Source organism: Rhinopithecus bieti, unplaced genomic scaffold, assembly GCF_001698545.2.
Source record: "Rhinopithecus bieti isolate Rb0 unplaced genomic scaffold, ASM169854v2 scaffold_38691, whole genome shotgun sequence".
In the NCBI taxonomy this organism is placed as follows: domain Eukaryota; kingdom Metazoa; phylum Chordata; class Mammalia; order Primates; family Cercopithecidae; genus Rhinopithecus; species Rhinopithecus bieti.
In genome coordinates, this window is record NW_016816690.1 from 18428 (window position 1) to 31949 (window position 13522).

Here is a 13522-nt window from a genome sequence, read left to right on the forward strand (position 1 = left end):
GTATCTCTTTTTTTATTTCTGATATTTTAACTGGGTACTTCTCTCCATTACCCTTGGTTATTCCAGCTAGAGGAGCCTGTGGGGAAAGTGCCCTGCACACAGTAGGGCCTCACTCTTCTAGACATGTTTTCTAAAGTCTGGCTCATCTGTCCTTCCACCCAGGGCCTAGGGGCTGCCAAATTCCAGGGAACAGAAAGAGCTTGGGATAAAAAGAACATTTAAGGGGAGGGCTTTGACCTGGGCTGAGTCTGGCTGTGCCATCCAATCATGGAGCCTCAAGTCCTGAGACAGAGCGTCCAGATGCCCCAGTGCAGAGCCCTCCTGATCGACACCTGTTTCCCTGTACTCATTAGCAACCTCACCTACCCTACTCTCAAAGCACACTTGCCCCTCATATCCGGAAGCTCTGCATCTGTGGATTTAGCCAACAGCAGATGGAAAATATTCAGAAACAAAATTGGATGCTTATGATTCCACTGAACATGTGCAGACTTCGTTCTTGTCATCATTCCCTAAACAATACAGTATCACAACCATTTGTATAGCATCTGCATTGTATTACATATCATCAATAATCTAGAAATAGTCCAATGTATACGGGAGGATGTGCATAGCTTATATGTAATTACTCAGTCATGTCATATCAGAGACTTGAGCATCCATGGATTTTGGCATCCCAGGGGACCCTAGAACTAATCATCCAAGGATACCAAGGGATGACTGTATAAACTCACTCAGGAAGGCTTCTCATTGGAGGAAGGGCCCCGTTCAGGACAGACAAGGGCATCCTCCCTGGACTGCCATCCATTCATCCATCCATTCACCCATTGGCCCCCCACTCTAGGACTATCCCAATGACAGCCCTAGCAAGTGGAGACAACAAAAAATACTGGCTCACGTTGTCCAGCTTTGAGGTCTTGCAAGAAGTTGCACCAGTGTGAGAATAGGGGGTCAGTTTCCTACAGGATCCAGAGAGCATATCAGGCAGCCTCCGGGTGAGAAAAGGAGACCGGTCTCTCCAGCAGCCACACAGGCCTGCAGTAGGATGGGGCTGGGGCTGGCCATGTGGATCACCTGGGCCTCACGAGGGTAAAAGAAAGACCAGGGGCAGAGGAGAAGCATGGGGGCAGCTGGTGGCCTAAGGAGAAGGTGCTTCAGGGAAGCGGTCTGTATTAGTTTGTTTTCACACTGCGATAGAGAAATCCTTGAGACTGGGTAATTTATAGAGGAAAGAGGTTTAATTGACTCGCAGTTCAGGGAACTTACAATCGTGGCAGAAGGCAAAGGGGAAGCGGCACCTTCTTCACAAGGCGGCAGGAGGGAGTGAATGGAGAACCCCTTCTCTAAGAGAATAAAACCTTTGACAACTGCTCTTCCTTAGTGGATTTTGTTTGTCTTCTGATGAACTGTAAGGTCTCGTCTATCATTTTCCTAGGCTCAAGGATCCATCAAAAGCTGATGCTCCTTTTGGGGAGGCTCTGCAGTGCCTTCTTCTCACCAGGCTCCCCGGGAAGCTTGTAAACTTGGTTTGCACCTTAAGCAGCCAGGTACACGCTGGGGCTCTGCTTCTCTCTTTCACTAAGAGGGAGAGCCAAGAAAGAGACTGAAGCATGCTCTGTAGAGAAGACACTGGTGCAAATGCCAGGAGAATGAGGGGCCTGAGTTGTCTTCATTCCCCTTAAAAACACGCATTCCCTCCCATGCCACCTTAGTGAGGACATGAAGCACAGTGAGTGTGTGTCTGTGAATGTATGTGTGCAGGTATATACACGTGTATATATTTATGTGCATGTGTGTGCGTGCATGTGCATGTGTGTATGCATGTGTACATGTCTGTATGCATATGTGCATGTGTGTGTGGTGCAGAGATATGAGGTGGACCAGATGTGGGAGCGCAGCTCCAGCTCCAAGCTGCACGTCTCTCTGTTAGAATGGTTTAGAGTCCCTGGACCACAGCAAGATAGTGTTTTCATGTGCATCCATTTATCTTAGAATTGAAACCCATATTTTTAGCAGCATGTAAACCTTAAGTTGCTTAACTATTCTTAGAAGCATTTACACCAGTGGTCCCCAACCTTTCTGGTCCCAGAGACAAGTTTCATGGAAGACAACTTTTCCACAGACCCGGAAGAAGGGGAAGGGATGATGCGGAGATGATTCAAGCCCATTGCATTTCTTGTGTGCTTTATTTCTATTATCATTTCACTGTAACATATAATGAAACAATTACACAACTCACCATAATATAGAATCAGTGGGAGCCCTGAGCTTGTTTTCCTGTAACTACCTGGTCCCATCTGGGGGTGATCGGAGACAGTCACAGATCATCAGGCATTAGGTTCTCATAAGGAGCACGCAGTCTAGATCCCTGGCATGTGCAGTTCACAGTAGGGTTCACGCTCCTATGAGAATCTAACGGCACCGCTCATCTCACACGAGGCAGAGCTCATGCCGTAATGGAGCTCAATGTGAGGGATGGGGAGCAGCTGTTTCTACAGATGAAGCTTTGCTCACTGGCTGGCTGCTCACCTCCTGCTGTGCAGCCCGGTTCCAAACAGGAGGGAACCCCTGATTCATCCAGTAAGATAAATCCATTATGTAAGTTGACATTATTCACCCTGCACCACCCAAATTATCCTGCATACCTACACCCCATACCTACACCCACCCAAGGGTCCTGTAGTGCACTTTGGGAGCTGGAGACAGTAAGCCTCGAGCTCCATTGCACACTCCATCTCTCCACCATCTGTGGGCTAACAGGCTGCGTTAGTTTCCCAGGGCTGTTTTACAGGACCACAGACTGGGCATCCTCAACAACAGAATCTTACTGTCTCACAGTCCTGGAGGCCATGAGTCCAAGGTCAAGGTGTCAGCAGGGTGGGCTTCTTCTGAGGCTGTGCAGGAAAACTCTGTTCCAGCCCATCTCCTAGCATGTTGGTGGCCATCTTCTCCTTATGACTCTTCATTAAGGGTGATTACGTTGAGGGCTCAGAAGAGAAGGGCTGGACAGAATGTTGGAGCATATGGAGGGGGTCGGGCATGGTGACTCACACCTGAAATCTTAGCACTTTGGGAGGCCGAGGCGGGAGGACTGCTTGAGGCCAAGAGTTCAAGACCAACCTGGCCAAGATAGCAAGACCAAGTCTCAAAAAAAAAGGAATATGGAAAGGAAAGGTCATTCTGATGAAGTCTCAGATGGAAATAAAGAAGAGGTAAATGGAAACTGGAGGAAAGGTGAGTGACGCTTGCATTAAAGTGGTAAAGCACTAGTGTTTGGTGGAAGGCAGAACTTGTGAGTGATGAAACTGAAATTTGGCAGAAGAAATATCTAAGCAAATAAAGTATTGAAGGAGCGGCTTGATTCTTTTGAAGGTTTATAGGAAAATGAAAGAAAAGAGGAATGATTTAGAGACAGAACTTATAATCAAAAGGGAAGCAGAACTTAAAGATTCGGGAAATTTTTAGCCTTCTCAGTTTGTCCATATTGAACAGATAAGAAAGTGTGTTTGGGAGAGAACACACGGATGTGGGTCAGGAGGCCTGTGTGGATCAGGGCTGGGCTCCTCACAAGGACAATGGAAGAGCAACCCTGAATGTATTTTGTAGGTCACTCAGGCTGCACTCTCATCACAGATCCATGGTGCCAGGGCACTGACGGCAGTACGGTTTCCAAGGTGGGCCCTGGGGACCTTGGGGCTTGCTGCCCAGCACTCCCTGAAGCCACTGGTTCCCACACTGTGCTGTGGTGCTCCTTGGTTGCTCCAACTGTTGCTCAATGGGCCCTGGTGGAGTAGGGAACATGATGTCACCCCTCCAGAGGGTACAGACAGAAAACTCTTCAGCAGCATCCACATGGTGCTCATTCTGCAGGTGCGCAGAGTGCAATAGCTGTGGGACATGGCTGCCTCCACCTACATTTCAAAGTATGTCCCAGAAAGCCCTGGGGTCAGGCAGAGAACTGCCACAGGGGAGGGACACCACAGAATGTCCCCACTAGGGCAATGCCCAGCAGAGCCGTGGGGAGGAGGCTAGCCCCAAGATTCCAGGATGGTAGAGCCAGCAGTGTGCAAGGCCACCCTGGGAGAGCCTCAGGCATCAAACTCTAACATGTAAGAGCTGCTGCCTGGGCTGCACCCAGCAAAGCCATGGGGGAAGGGCCACCTGAAGCCCTGGGCCGCCCAACCACAGCCTAGTATATCTGGAACATGGGCCATGGAGTCAAGGAAGGTTCTCAAGTTTTAAGATTAAATTTTCTTTTCCCTGTTGGGTTTTGGACTCACTTGGGACAACAACCACCAAAACCACCAAAAGCTGAAAGCAAAAAACACAAAATAAACACCTTAACCCTATCCCTCCATTTAATGCAATTCAGGACTCCCACCAAGAAGAATTTCTCCATTTCTCAGCAAAGCTATAGGGCTGGTATTCAAACCCACCTATAAGCGATGCTATTTCTTTTCCTTAGGTAATTATTTTCCCAGAACTCTTTGAAAAACAATTAAAATATTTTTGACCAAAAAATTAAACACATAAAGAAGACCATCTAGGCCTTTGCAGCATGTACCTCCAAACTCTTCCAGCCTCTACTCATTATCCACTTCCACATTTTTGCGTATTTTTTAGGGCAGCATTCCACTTCCTGGTATCAAAAATCTATACAAGTTTGCTAGGGCTACTGTAACAATATACCACAGATGGAGGTCTCAAATAACAGAAATATTTTTTCTCACAGTTCCCGATCCCAGAAGTCCAAGACGAAGGTATCAGCAGAATTGGTTTCTTCTAAGTCCTGGCTCCTTGGGTTGTAAGTGGCCACCCTCTTGTCTGTGCCTCCATGTGGTCTTCGGTCTGCGTCTGGGTCCTCATCTCCTCTCTTTACAAGGACACCAGACAGATTGGATGAGGGCCCACCCATATGACCTCATTTGCCCTTAATTACACGTTTAAAGGCCCCATCTCCAAACACAATCCCATTCGGAGGCACTTGGGGTTAGGACTTCAACACATCAGTTTGGGGGTGGGGGACACAATTCAGCCTGTAACACCCAACTTCTGTGCCTCCAAAACTGCTGAGACAGAAGAAATGATTTGCCATGGCCCCTTCAAAGCTTCTGCCCAGAAATGGCACCTGTGACTTCTGCTCCACTTCACTGCTAACAGCAGGTAACATGGTTCACCTCAAAGGGACAGGGAGGTGCTCTCCTACCATGGATTTAAATATAAGACCTCAAACTATAAAAATCCTAGAAGAAAACCTAGGAAATATCCTCCTCTACATCAGCCTTGCCAAAGAATTTTGGCTAAGTCTCCAAAAGCAACTGCAACAAAATAAAAGTGACAAGTGGGACCTAAGTAAATTATGTTGTAAATCAATAAATGTGATTGACTTATTGAATCAGTAAATGTATATTTATTGATTATAAATTTTATACACTTTATATCTATATAAAGAGTTTCTGCATAGCAAAAGAAACCATCAACAGAGTAAACAGACAGCCTACACGACGGGAGAAAATATTCACAAGCTAGGCACCCAACAAAGGTCTAATATCCAAATCTATAAAAAAACTTAAACAAATCCGCAAGCAAAAAAACCCCCAAATAACCCCACTACAAAATGGGCAAAAGACATGAAAAGACACTTCTCTAAAGAAGATATACAAGTGGACAACAAGCATATGAAAAAATGTTCATCATCACTAATCATTAGACAAATGCAAATCAAAACCACATGAGATACCATCTCACACTAGACAGAATGGCTGCTATTAAAAAGCCAAAAAACAACAGGCACTGGTGAAACCATGGAGCAAAGGCAATGCTTACACACTGCTGGTGGGAATGTAAATTAGTTCAGCCACTGTGGAAAGCAGTTTGGAGCTTTCTCAAAGAACAGAGCTAACATTTCACCCAGAAGTACTATTACTGGATATATAACCAAAGGAATATAGATCATTATACCAAAAAGATGCATGCACTCATACATTCATCACCACACTATTCTCTATAGGGAAGACATGGAACCAACCTAGGTGTCCATCAATGATTGAGTAGATGAGAAAAATGTGGTGCATATACACTATGGAATACTACATCACTACAGAAAAGAATGAAGTCATGTCCTTCTCAGCAACATGGATGCAGCTGGAGGCCATAATCCTACATGAATTAAGACAAGAATGAAATACTAAATACCACATGTTCTCAAGTAGGAGAGTGGGAGCTAAACACTGAGCCCATGTGGTCAAAAACATGGGAAAATTGGACACCGCAGACTACTGGAAGGGGGAGGCTACGGGATGAAAAACTATCTACTGGGTACTAGGCTCACTACCTAGATCCAATGTACCCATGTAACAATCTTACACCTGTACCACCCTGTATCTAAAATAAAAGCCGAAATTTAAAACAATATTGCTAAAAACGCTAAAAAATTTTTCAGCGAGTTGTAATCTTTTGTTGGTAGAGGGTCTTGCCTCAATGTTTATGGCTGTTGACAGGTCAGAATGATGACTGCTGAAGGTGGGTGTGTGCTGTGGCAATTTCTTAAAATAAAACAACAATGAAGTCTGCAGCATCCACTGACTCTTCCTTTGATGAAAGATTTCCCTGTAGCATGTGACACTATTTGATAGCATTTTTCCTACAGTAGAACACCTTTCAAAACTGGAGTCAATCCTCCCAAACTCTGCCACTGCTTTATCAACTAAGTTCACATAATATTCTAAGTCTATGGTTATCATTTGGACAGTGTTCACAGCATCTTCACCACAACTAGTTTCTATCTCAAGAAAACACTTTCTTTGCTCATCTGTAAGAGGCAACTCCTCATCAGTTCCAGTTTTCTCATGAGATTGCAGCAATACAGTCACATCTTCAGGCTCCACATCTAATTCTAGTTCTCTTGCTATTTCCATCACATTTGCAGTTACTTCTTCCACTGATGTCTTGAATCCCTCGTCATCCATGAGAATTGGAATCAACTTCTTCCAAACTACTGTTAATGTTGACATTTTGACCTCTTCCTATGAATCCTGAACATCATGAATGCCATCTAGAATATTGCTTCTTTCCAGACTTCAATTTACTTTGCTCAGATCCATCAGAGAAACCACTATCTATGGCAATATCAGCCTCCTTGTGTACCTTTATCAGAGCTCTTCAGTAACCAGGTGGATTATCAATGAGCAGGAATATTTTGAAAGGTATAACTACATCTCCCAAGCAGTGGGTCCCAACAGTGAGCTTAAACTATTCTGCAAACCATGCTGTTAACAGAAATGCTGTCATCTAGGCTTTGTCGTTGCAAACAGCACAGACAGAGTAGATTCAGCTTCATTCCTAAGGGCCCTGGTAGTTTTGGAATGGTAAGTGAACACTGGATTCCAATTCTAGTTATCAGCTGCGTGCACTCCTGAAACGAGGGTCAGCTTGTCCTTTGAAGTTCTGAAGCCAGGCCTTGACTTCTCCTATCCAGCTGTGGGAATCCTAGATGGCAGCTTCTTCCAGTAGAAGGCTGTTTGGTTTACATAAAAATCTCTTGCTTAGTGTAGTGCCACCTTCATCAGTGATCCTAGCTAGATCTTCTGGATAAGTTGCTGCAGCTTCTGCATCAGCACTTGCTGCTTCTCCTTGCATTTTTACGTTATGGAGACAGCTTCTTTCCTTAAACCCCATGAACCAAAATCTGCTAGCTTTAGACTTTTCTTTTGAAGCTTCCTCACCTCTCTCCGCCTTCATAGAATTGAATAGAGGTAGGGTCTTTCTCTGAATTAGGCTTTGGCTTAAGGAAATGTTGTGGATTGGTTAATCTTCTATCTAGACCACTCAAACGTCCTCCAATATTAGCAATAAGGTGGTTTCACTTTCTTGTCATTTATGGGTTCACTAGGGTGGCATCTGTAATTTCCTTCAAGAACTTTTCCTTTACATTCACGACTTAGTGACCTGGTACAAGGGGCCCAACTTTTGGCCTATCTCGGCTATAGACATGCCTTCCTCACTATCCTTAGTCATTTCTAGTTTTTGATTTAAAGTGAGGTATATGCAGCTCTTCCTTTCATTTGAACACTGAGTGGCCATTGCAGGGTTGTTAAGTGACCAGATTTCAATATTGTTGTGTCTCAGGGAAGAGCGAGGGCCAAGGAAAAATGGGAGAAATGGGGGAATGGGTGGTTGCAGGGGCAATCAGACACACAACATTTATCAGTGAAGTTTGCTATCTTAGATGGGCACAGTTCATGGAGCTCCAAAGCAGAGACAACTGTAACATCAAAGGTCATCAATCAATCACAGATCACCATAACAGATAGAACAACAATGAAAATGCCTGAAATATTGTGAGAAGACCCAAAATGTGACTCAGAGGCACGCAGCACATGCTGTTGGAAAAATGGCATTGATGAACTTGCTCGAGGCAGGGTTGCTACACTATCAATTTGCAAATTGTGTTTTTAGTATTTGGAAAGCACAAGAGATCACAGCACAATATAACAAGGCATGCCAGGAATTGTTAAACTGCATTGTTAGGGACCAATGACAAGAAAAAATGGTCTTATATGTTCAGTACAGATGCAACCATTATTTTAAAAAATATTCACCATCCATGATAGGTTGAATCCAGGGATGTGGACCTCCAACTGTACATGATTTCAGCAAATACATTTGAGTCTCTAGTGACGGAATTCTGTATTTTGTTCTTTCCTATTATTTTAATGACTCATTTTAGCAGAGTTCCTAATATTGCCTCTCTGCAAGTCTATAACCCTTCATAGGCCAATCTTACCCAGGAACCCAGATGCAATACAGGCAAACAAATAAACAAACAAACAAAAAACAAATGGAATCACAATGCAGAAAAGGACCCACCTGGATATATCTCAAAAATGCAAACTTGGCTGAAGTAGACATTTTTGTAATGCAAAATTGTTGTATTAAAATGTCTATACATACAATGTGATTCCAATCAAAATCGTGTTATTTCAGAAACTTAACACAATAACTGTAATATTTATATGTTGAAGAAAAGTCAAAGCACCTGAAAAGAACAAATTGGATGAGTACGTCTTATCAAATAGTAGGCTGTGTTAGGTATAAAGCCATAGTACTTACGTCATTATGATGCAGGGAAGGAAAAATTAATGAATGGAGTAGAATGGGCAGTTCCAGTAGTAACATTTGTATACAGGAATCTGATTAACATCAACATTGTAGATTAGTGGGAAAGAATGAGTTTTTCCATAAACTGTGCTGGCATAACTGATTATCCAGATGGAAAGAAATGAAATTGCACCTCTACAACATGCTACATAATGACGCCTAAACATTCTATGATGAATGGAGAAGGTAAATTTCCAGGGCCAAGGGAAAGCTACAGGAGTACATGGGTGATTTCTCTAAGGAATGTGACTGCAATGTACAGATCATTCTCATAGGGTCCCTGAAGGTAAGGACAGTGCCTCAGGCTAATGAGATACTCAGGTAGAAAACTCAGAGGCGAACAGAAAAACACAGTAACTGAGATCCAAAAAAAGACAAGACTCAGGAGGAAAACGTTCATCGTAATGATGGCCTAAGGTCTTTGAGGACCAGCACAATTGAGCTCAGAGAGTGATACTGTTCTCTATGCAGCCCGGCTTCAGATAGTCATAGGGAAGGTCTAGCTTCTCATTTCGGGCCACAGTTTCCCTTTCCAGGTTGTCCAGATCTGTTTGAAATTGTCTCAGCACAGCTTTGGGCTCAGGGCCCAAGACATATTCTTCTTTCTGATGCTCAAGGGGGTACCTGGGGCAGAAAGAGGATGAATGAGCTCCTAGTTCCAAGACACAGGGACCCAGAATCCAGCCCTGCACCCTGACATCTCCTCTACAGTCTCAGAGGTCCCCTTTCACCACGTCCACCTGCCGCCAGCTCAGAAGCCACGATGCCCAATTGAACACAGGACTGCCAGACATCAGGGAGTGACCTAATCACTGTGGGCCTTGTCACATCTTCCTTGGTGGTGGGTGAGGGCATACTCACTGAGCACAGGCCATTAGGGATCAAGGCATACCAGTCAAGCTAGAAGAGGAACCTGAATTCACCCTGAATCTTGATGTGTGGACACTAGCCTCCAGCTATCTCTTCCAGAACCCCCAGTCCAGACACCTGCCCTGACGGATGCAGGCTTTTGTTTATCCACACCTGGCCCTCATTGATGGCTGCATGCTGGGCAGTGCACGTGAAGATGTACACGGCGAGGAAATGGCAGAGCTGAGCCCGAGACTGGAAGGAGGCAGGGAAACCTAGGAGAAGAATGAGCCAACTTTACAGTCCACAGCCCCAGAAGGGATATGAAAATAAATCCTCATGTCCTGGGACATCCAAGCCTTAGAATTAATGAGTGTTTAGGCCGGGTGCAGTGGCTCACGCCTGTAATCCCAGCACTTTGGGAGGCTGAGGCAGGCGGATCACGAGGTCAGGAGATAGAGACCATCCTGGTCAACATGGTGAAACCCCGTCTCTACTAAAAAAAACATACAAAAAATTAGTTGGGCGTGGTGGTGGGCACCTGTAGTCCCAGCTACTCGGGAGGCTGAGGCAGGAGAATGGTGTGAACCTGGGAGGTGGAGCTTGCAGTGAGCCGAGATCACGCCACTGCACTCAGCCTGGGTGACAGAGCAAGGAGAAAAAAAAAAGAATTAATGTGTGTTTATTCATGTATTCAAAAAGTATACAACTGCTATGTACCAGGCACTCTCCAGGCATTGGGAATATGTTGGTATATAAAAGTAACAAAACTTCCTGCCTTCTCAGAATTTAGATTCTAATAGAGAAGAAAGAGCATACATAGAATCATTAAAAATTAAAATTACACATAGTATGTTAGGGATAAGAATAGAAATAAAGCAGCAAAAGGAGGTATGAATAGTCAGAGAGGATCGCTGGTAATTTCATTAAGGGAGCAAGCCTCAATGACAATCATCTGCAAAGCAGGGAGTGCTGTGGTTGGAGCACAGGCTGTGGCATCAGCTCTGGGTACAGTCCTGGCCCTGCTGCTGCCCAGCTGCATCCTCTTGGACCTGTTGCTCCCTCTCTCTGAGCCTCAACATTTGCCTCTGAAAGTGGGGATAATATTAATTACCTTATACATCAGATGATGATATAAAGCCCCTTAGTATATTATAGCTATGATTATTATGGTAGATTTTGAAGGATGAGGAAATCTGAGAGGCTGTGTGGTGGTCAAATGTTCCCTGTTAAAAAATAGTTTAAAATGAGGGAATAATAGGAGACAAAAGGAAAATGGGCAAAATGATTTTAAAAGGGTCCGCACAAAAGAAAACGTCCATGTGGCTACTCAGCCTAGGAAAAGGTGCTCAGATCCACTGGTCATAGAGAGAATGCGAGTTCAACTCACAACATGATAATGCAGCATATTCACAACAGCTAAAATGAAAAAGACAGAAAATGCCAAGTATGGCCGGGCGTGGTGGCTCACGCCTTTAATCCCAGCACTGTGGGAGGCTGAGATGGGTGGATCACTTGAGGTCAGGAGTTCAAAACCAGCCTGGCCAACATGGTGAAACCCCATCTCTACTAAAAATACAAAACAATTAGCCAGGCATGGTGGTGGGCACCTGTAATCCCAGCTACTCAGGAGGCTGAGGCAGGAGAATTGGTTGAACCTGGAAGGTGGAGGTTGCAGTGAGCTGAGTTCATGCCACCGCACTCTAGCCTGGGTGACAGAGTGAGTCTCCGTCTCAAAAACAAAACAAAACAAAAGCAAGAACAGAAAAGAAAATGCCAATTATTTGAGAGGATGTGAAGCAACTGTAACTCATACTCTTCTGGAAAAAGTGGAAATTGCTGGAACTACTTAAGGAAACTTATCAGTAACTACTAACAGTGTATATGCACATAATCTATGATCTACCAATTCCACTTCTAAGTATATACCCAACAGAAATGCACATACAACAATGTTCGTAGCTGCACTGACATTGTTAGCCTCCAACTGGAAACAACCTAAACGTCCATCAATAGCAGAAAAAAAAAATAAATTGTGCCATATTTACATAATGGGATACTTTACAAAATGAAAATGAAGAACTATCTGCAACAATGTAGGTAAATCTTAAACATATTGCTTAGAAAACGAAATCAGGCACAGGTGAGTAAGTGCTTTTATTTGCATTTATGTGAAATTAAAAAGTAACCTACACTGCTAGAAATCAGGACAGTGGTTACCGCTGGATCCAAAAGACTAGGAGAAAATACAAGGAGCTTTCTGGAAAGCTGGTAATACTGTGTTGCTCGATATGAGTGCTAATCACATAGGTTTGTAACCTTAGGAAAAACATACCAAGTTGTACATTTAGATTTATACAAGTTTTCTGTAAGTTTGTTTTATTTCAGTGAAATCCGTCTCTGACACCCAAAGTAATTAAGAACACATAAGCAAGGGCGGTTCCAAGATGGCCGAATAGGAACAGCTCCAGCCTCCAGCTACCAGCGTGAGTGACACAGAAGGCGGGTGATTTCTGCCTTTCCAACTGAGGTACCGGGTTCATCTCACTGGCGCGTGTCAGACAGTGGGTGCACGACAGTGGGTGCAGCCCACTCAGCGAGAGCCAAAGCAGGGTGAGGCATTGCCTCACTTGGGAAGCACAAGGGGGAAGGGAATTCCCTTTCCTAGACAAGGGAAACCATGACACACAACACCTGGAAAATCGGGTCACTCCCACCCTAATACTGTGCTTTACCAAGGGTCTTAGGAAATGGCACACCAAGAGATTATATCCCGTGCCTGGCTTAGAAGGCCCCACACCCACGGAGCCTCCCTCATTGCTAGCACAGCAGTGTGAAATCAAACTGCAAGGTGGTAGTGAGGTTGGGGGAGGGGCGCCTGCCATTGCTGAGGCTTGAGTGGGTAAACAAAACGGCTGCAAAGCTAGAACTGGGTGGAGCCCACCACAGCTCAAGGAGGCCTGCCTGCCTCTGTAGACTCCACCTCTGGGGACAGGGCATAGCCAAACAAAAAGCAGCAGAAACCTCTGCAGATTTAAATGTCCCTGTCTGACAGCTTTGAAGAGAGGAGTCGTTCTCCCAGCACAGAGTTTGAGGTCTGAGAACGGACAGACTGTCTGCTCAAGTGGGTCCCTGACCCCAGAGTAGCCTAACTGGGAGACACCCTCACTAGGGGCAGACTGACACCTCACACCTCACACGGCCGGGTATCCCTCTAAGACGAAGCTTCCAGAGGACCCATCAGGCAGCAACATTTGCTGCTCAGCAATATTCACTCTTCTGCAGCCTCTACTGCTGATACCCAGGCAAACAGGGTCTGGAGTGGACCTCCAGCAAACTCCAACAGACCTGCAGCTGAGGGTCCTGACTGTTAGAAGGAAACCTAACAAACAGAAAGAACATCCACACCAAAAACCCATCTGTAGGTCACCATCATCAAAGACCAAAGATAGATAAAACCACAAAGATGGGGAAAAAACAGAGCAGAAAAGCTGAAAATTCTAAAAATCAGAGC

At 44.7% G+C, this 13522-nt stretch overlaps 1 pseudogene; it reads right to left on the reverse strand.

Moving 5' to 3' along the window:
- Positions 1 to 9481: 9481 nt before the first annotated feature.
- LOC108517265 (arachidonate 12-lipoxygenase, 12S-type-like) overlaps positions 9482 to 13522 on the reverse strand; it is a 20716-nt pseudogene continuing 16675 nt past the window's right edge.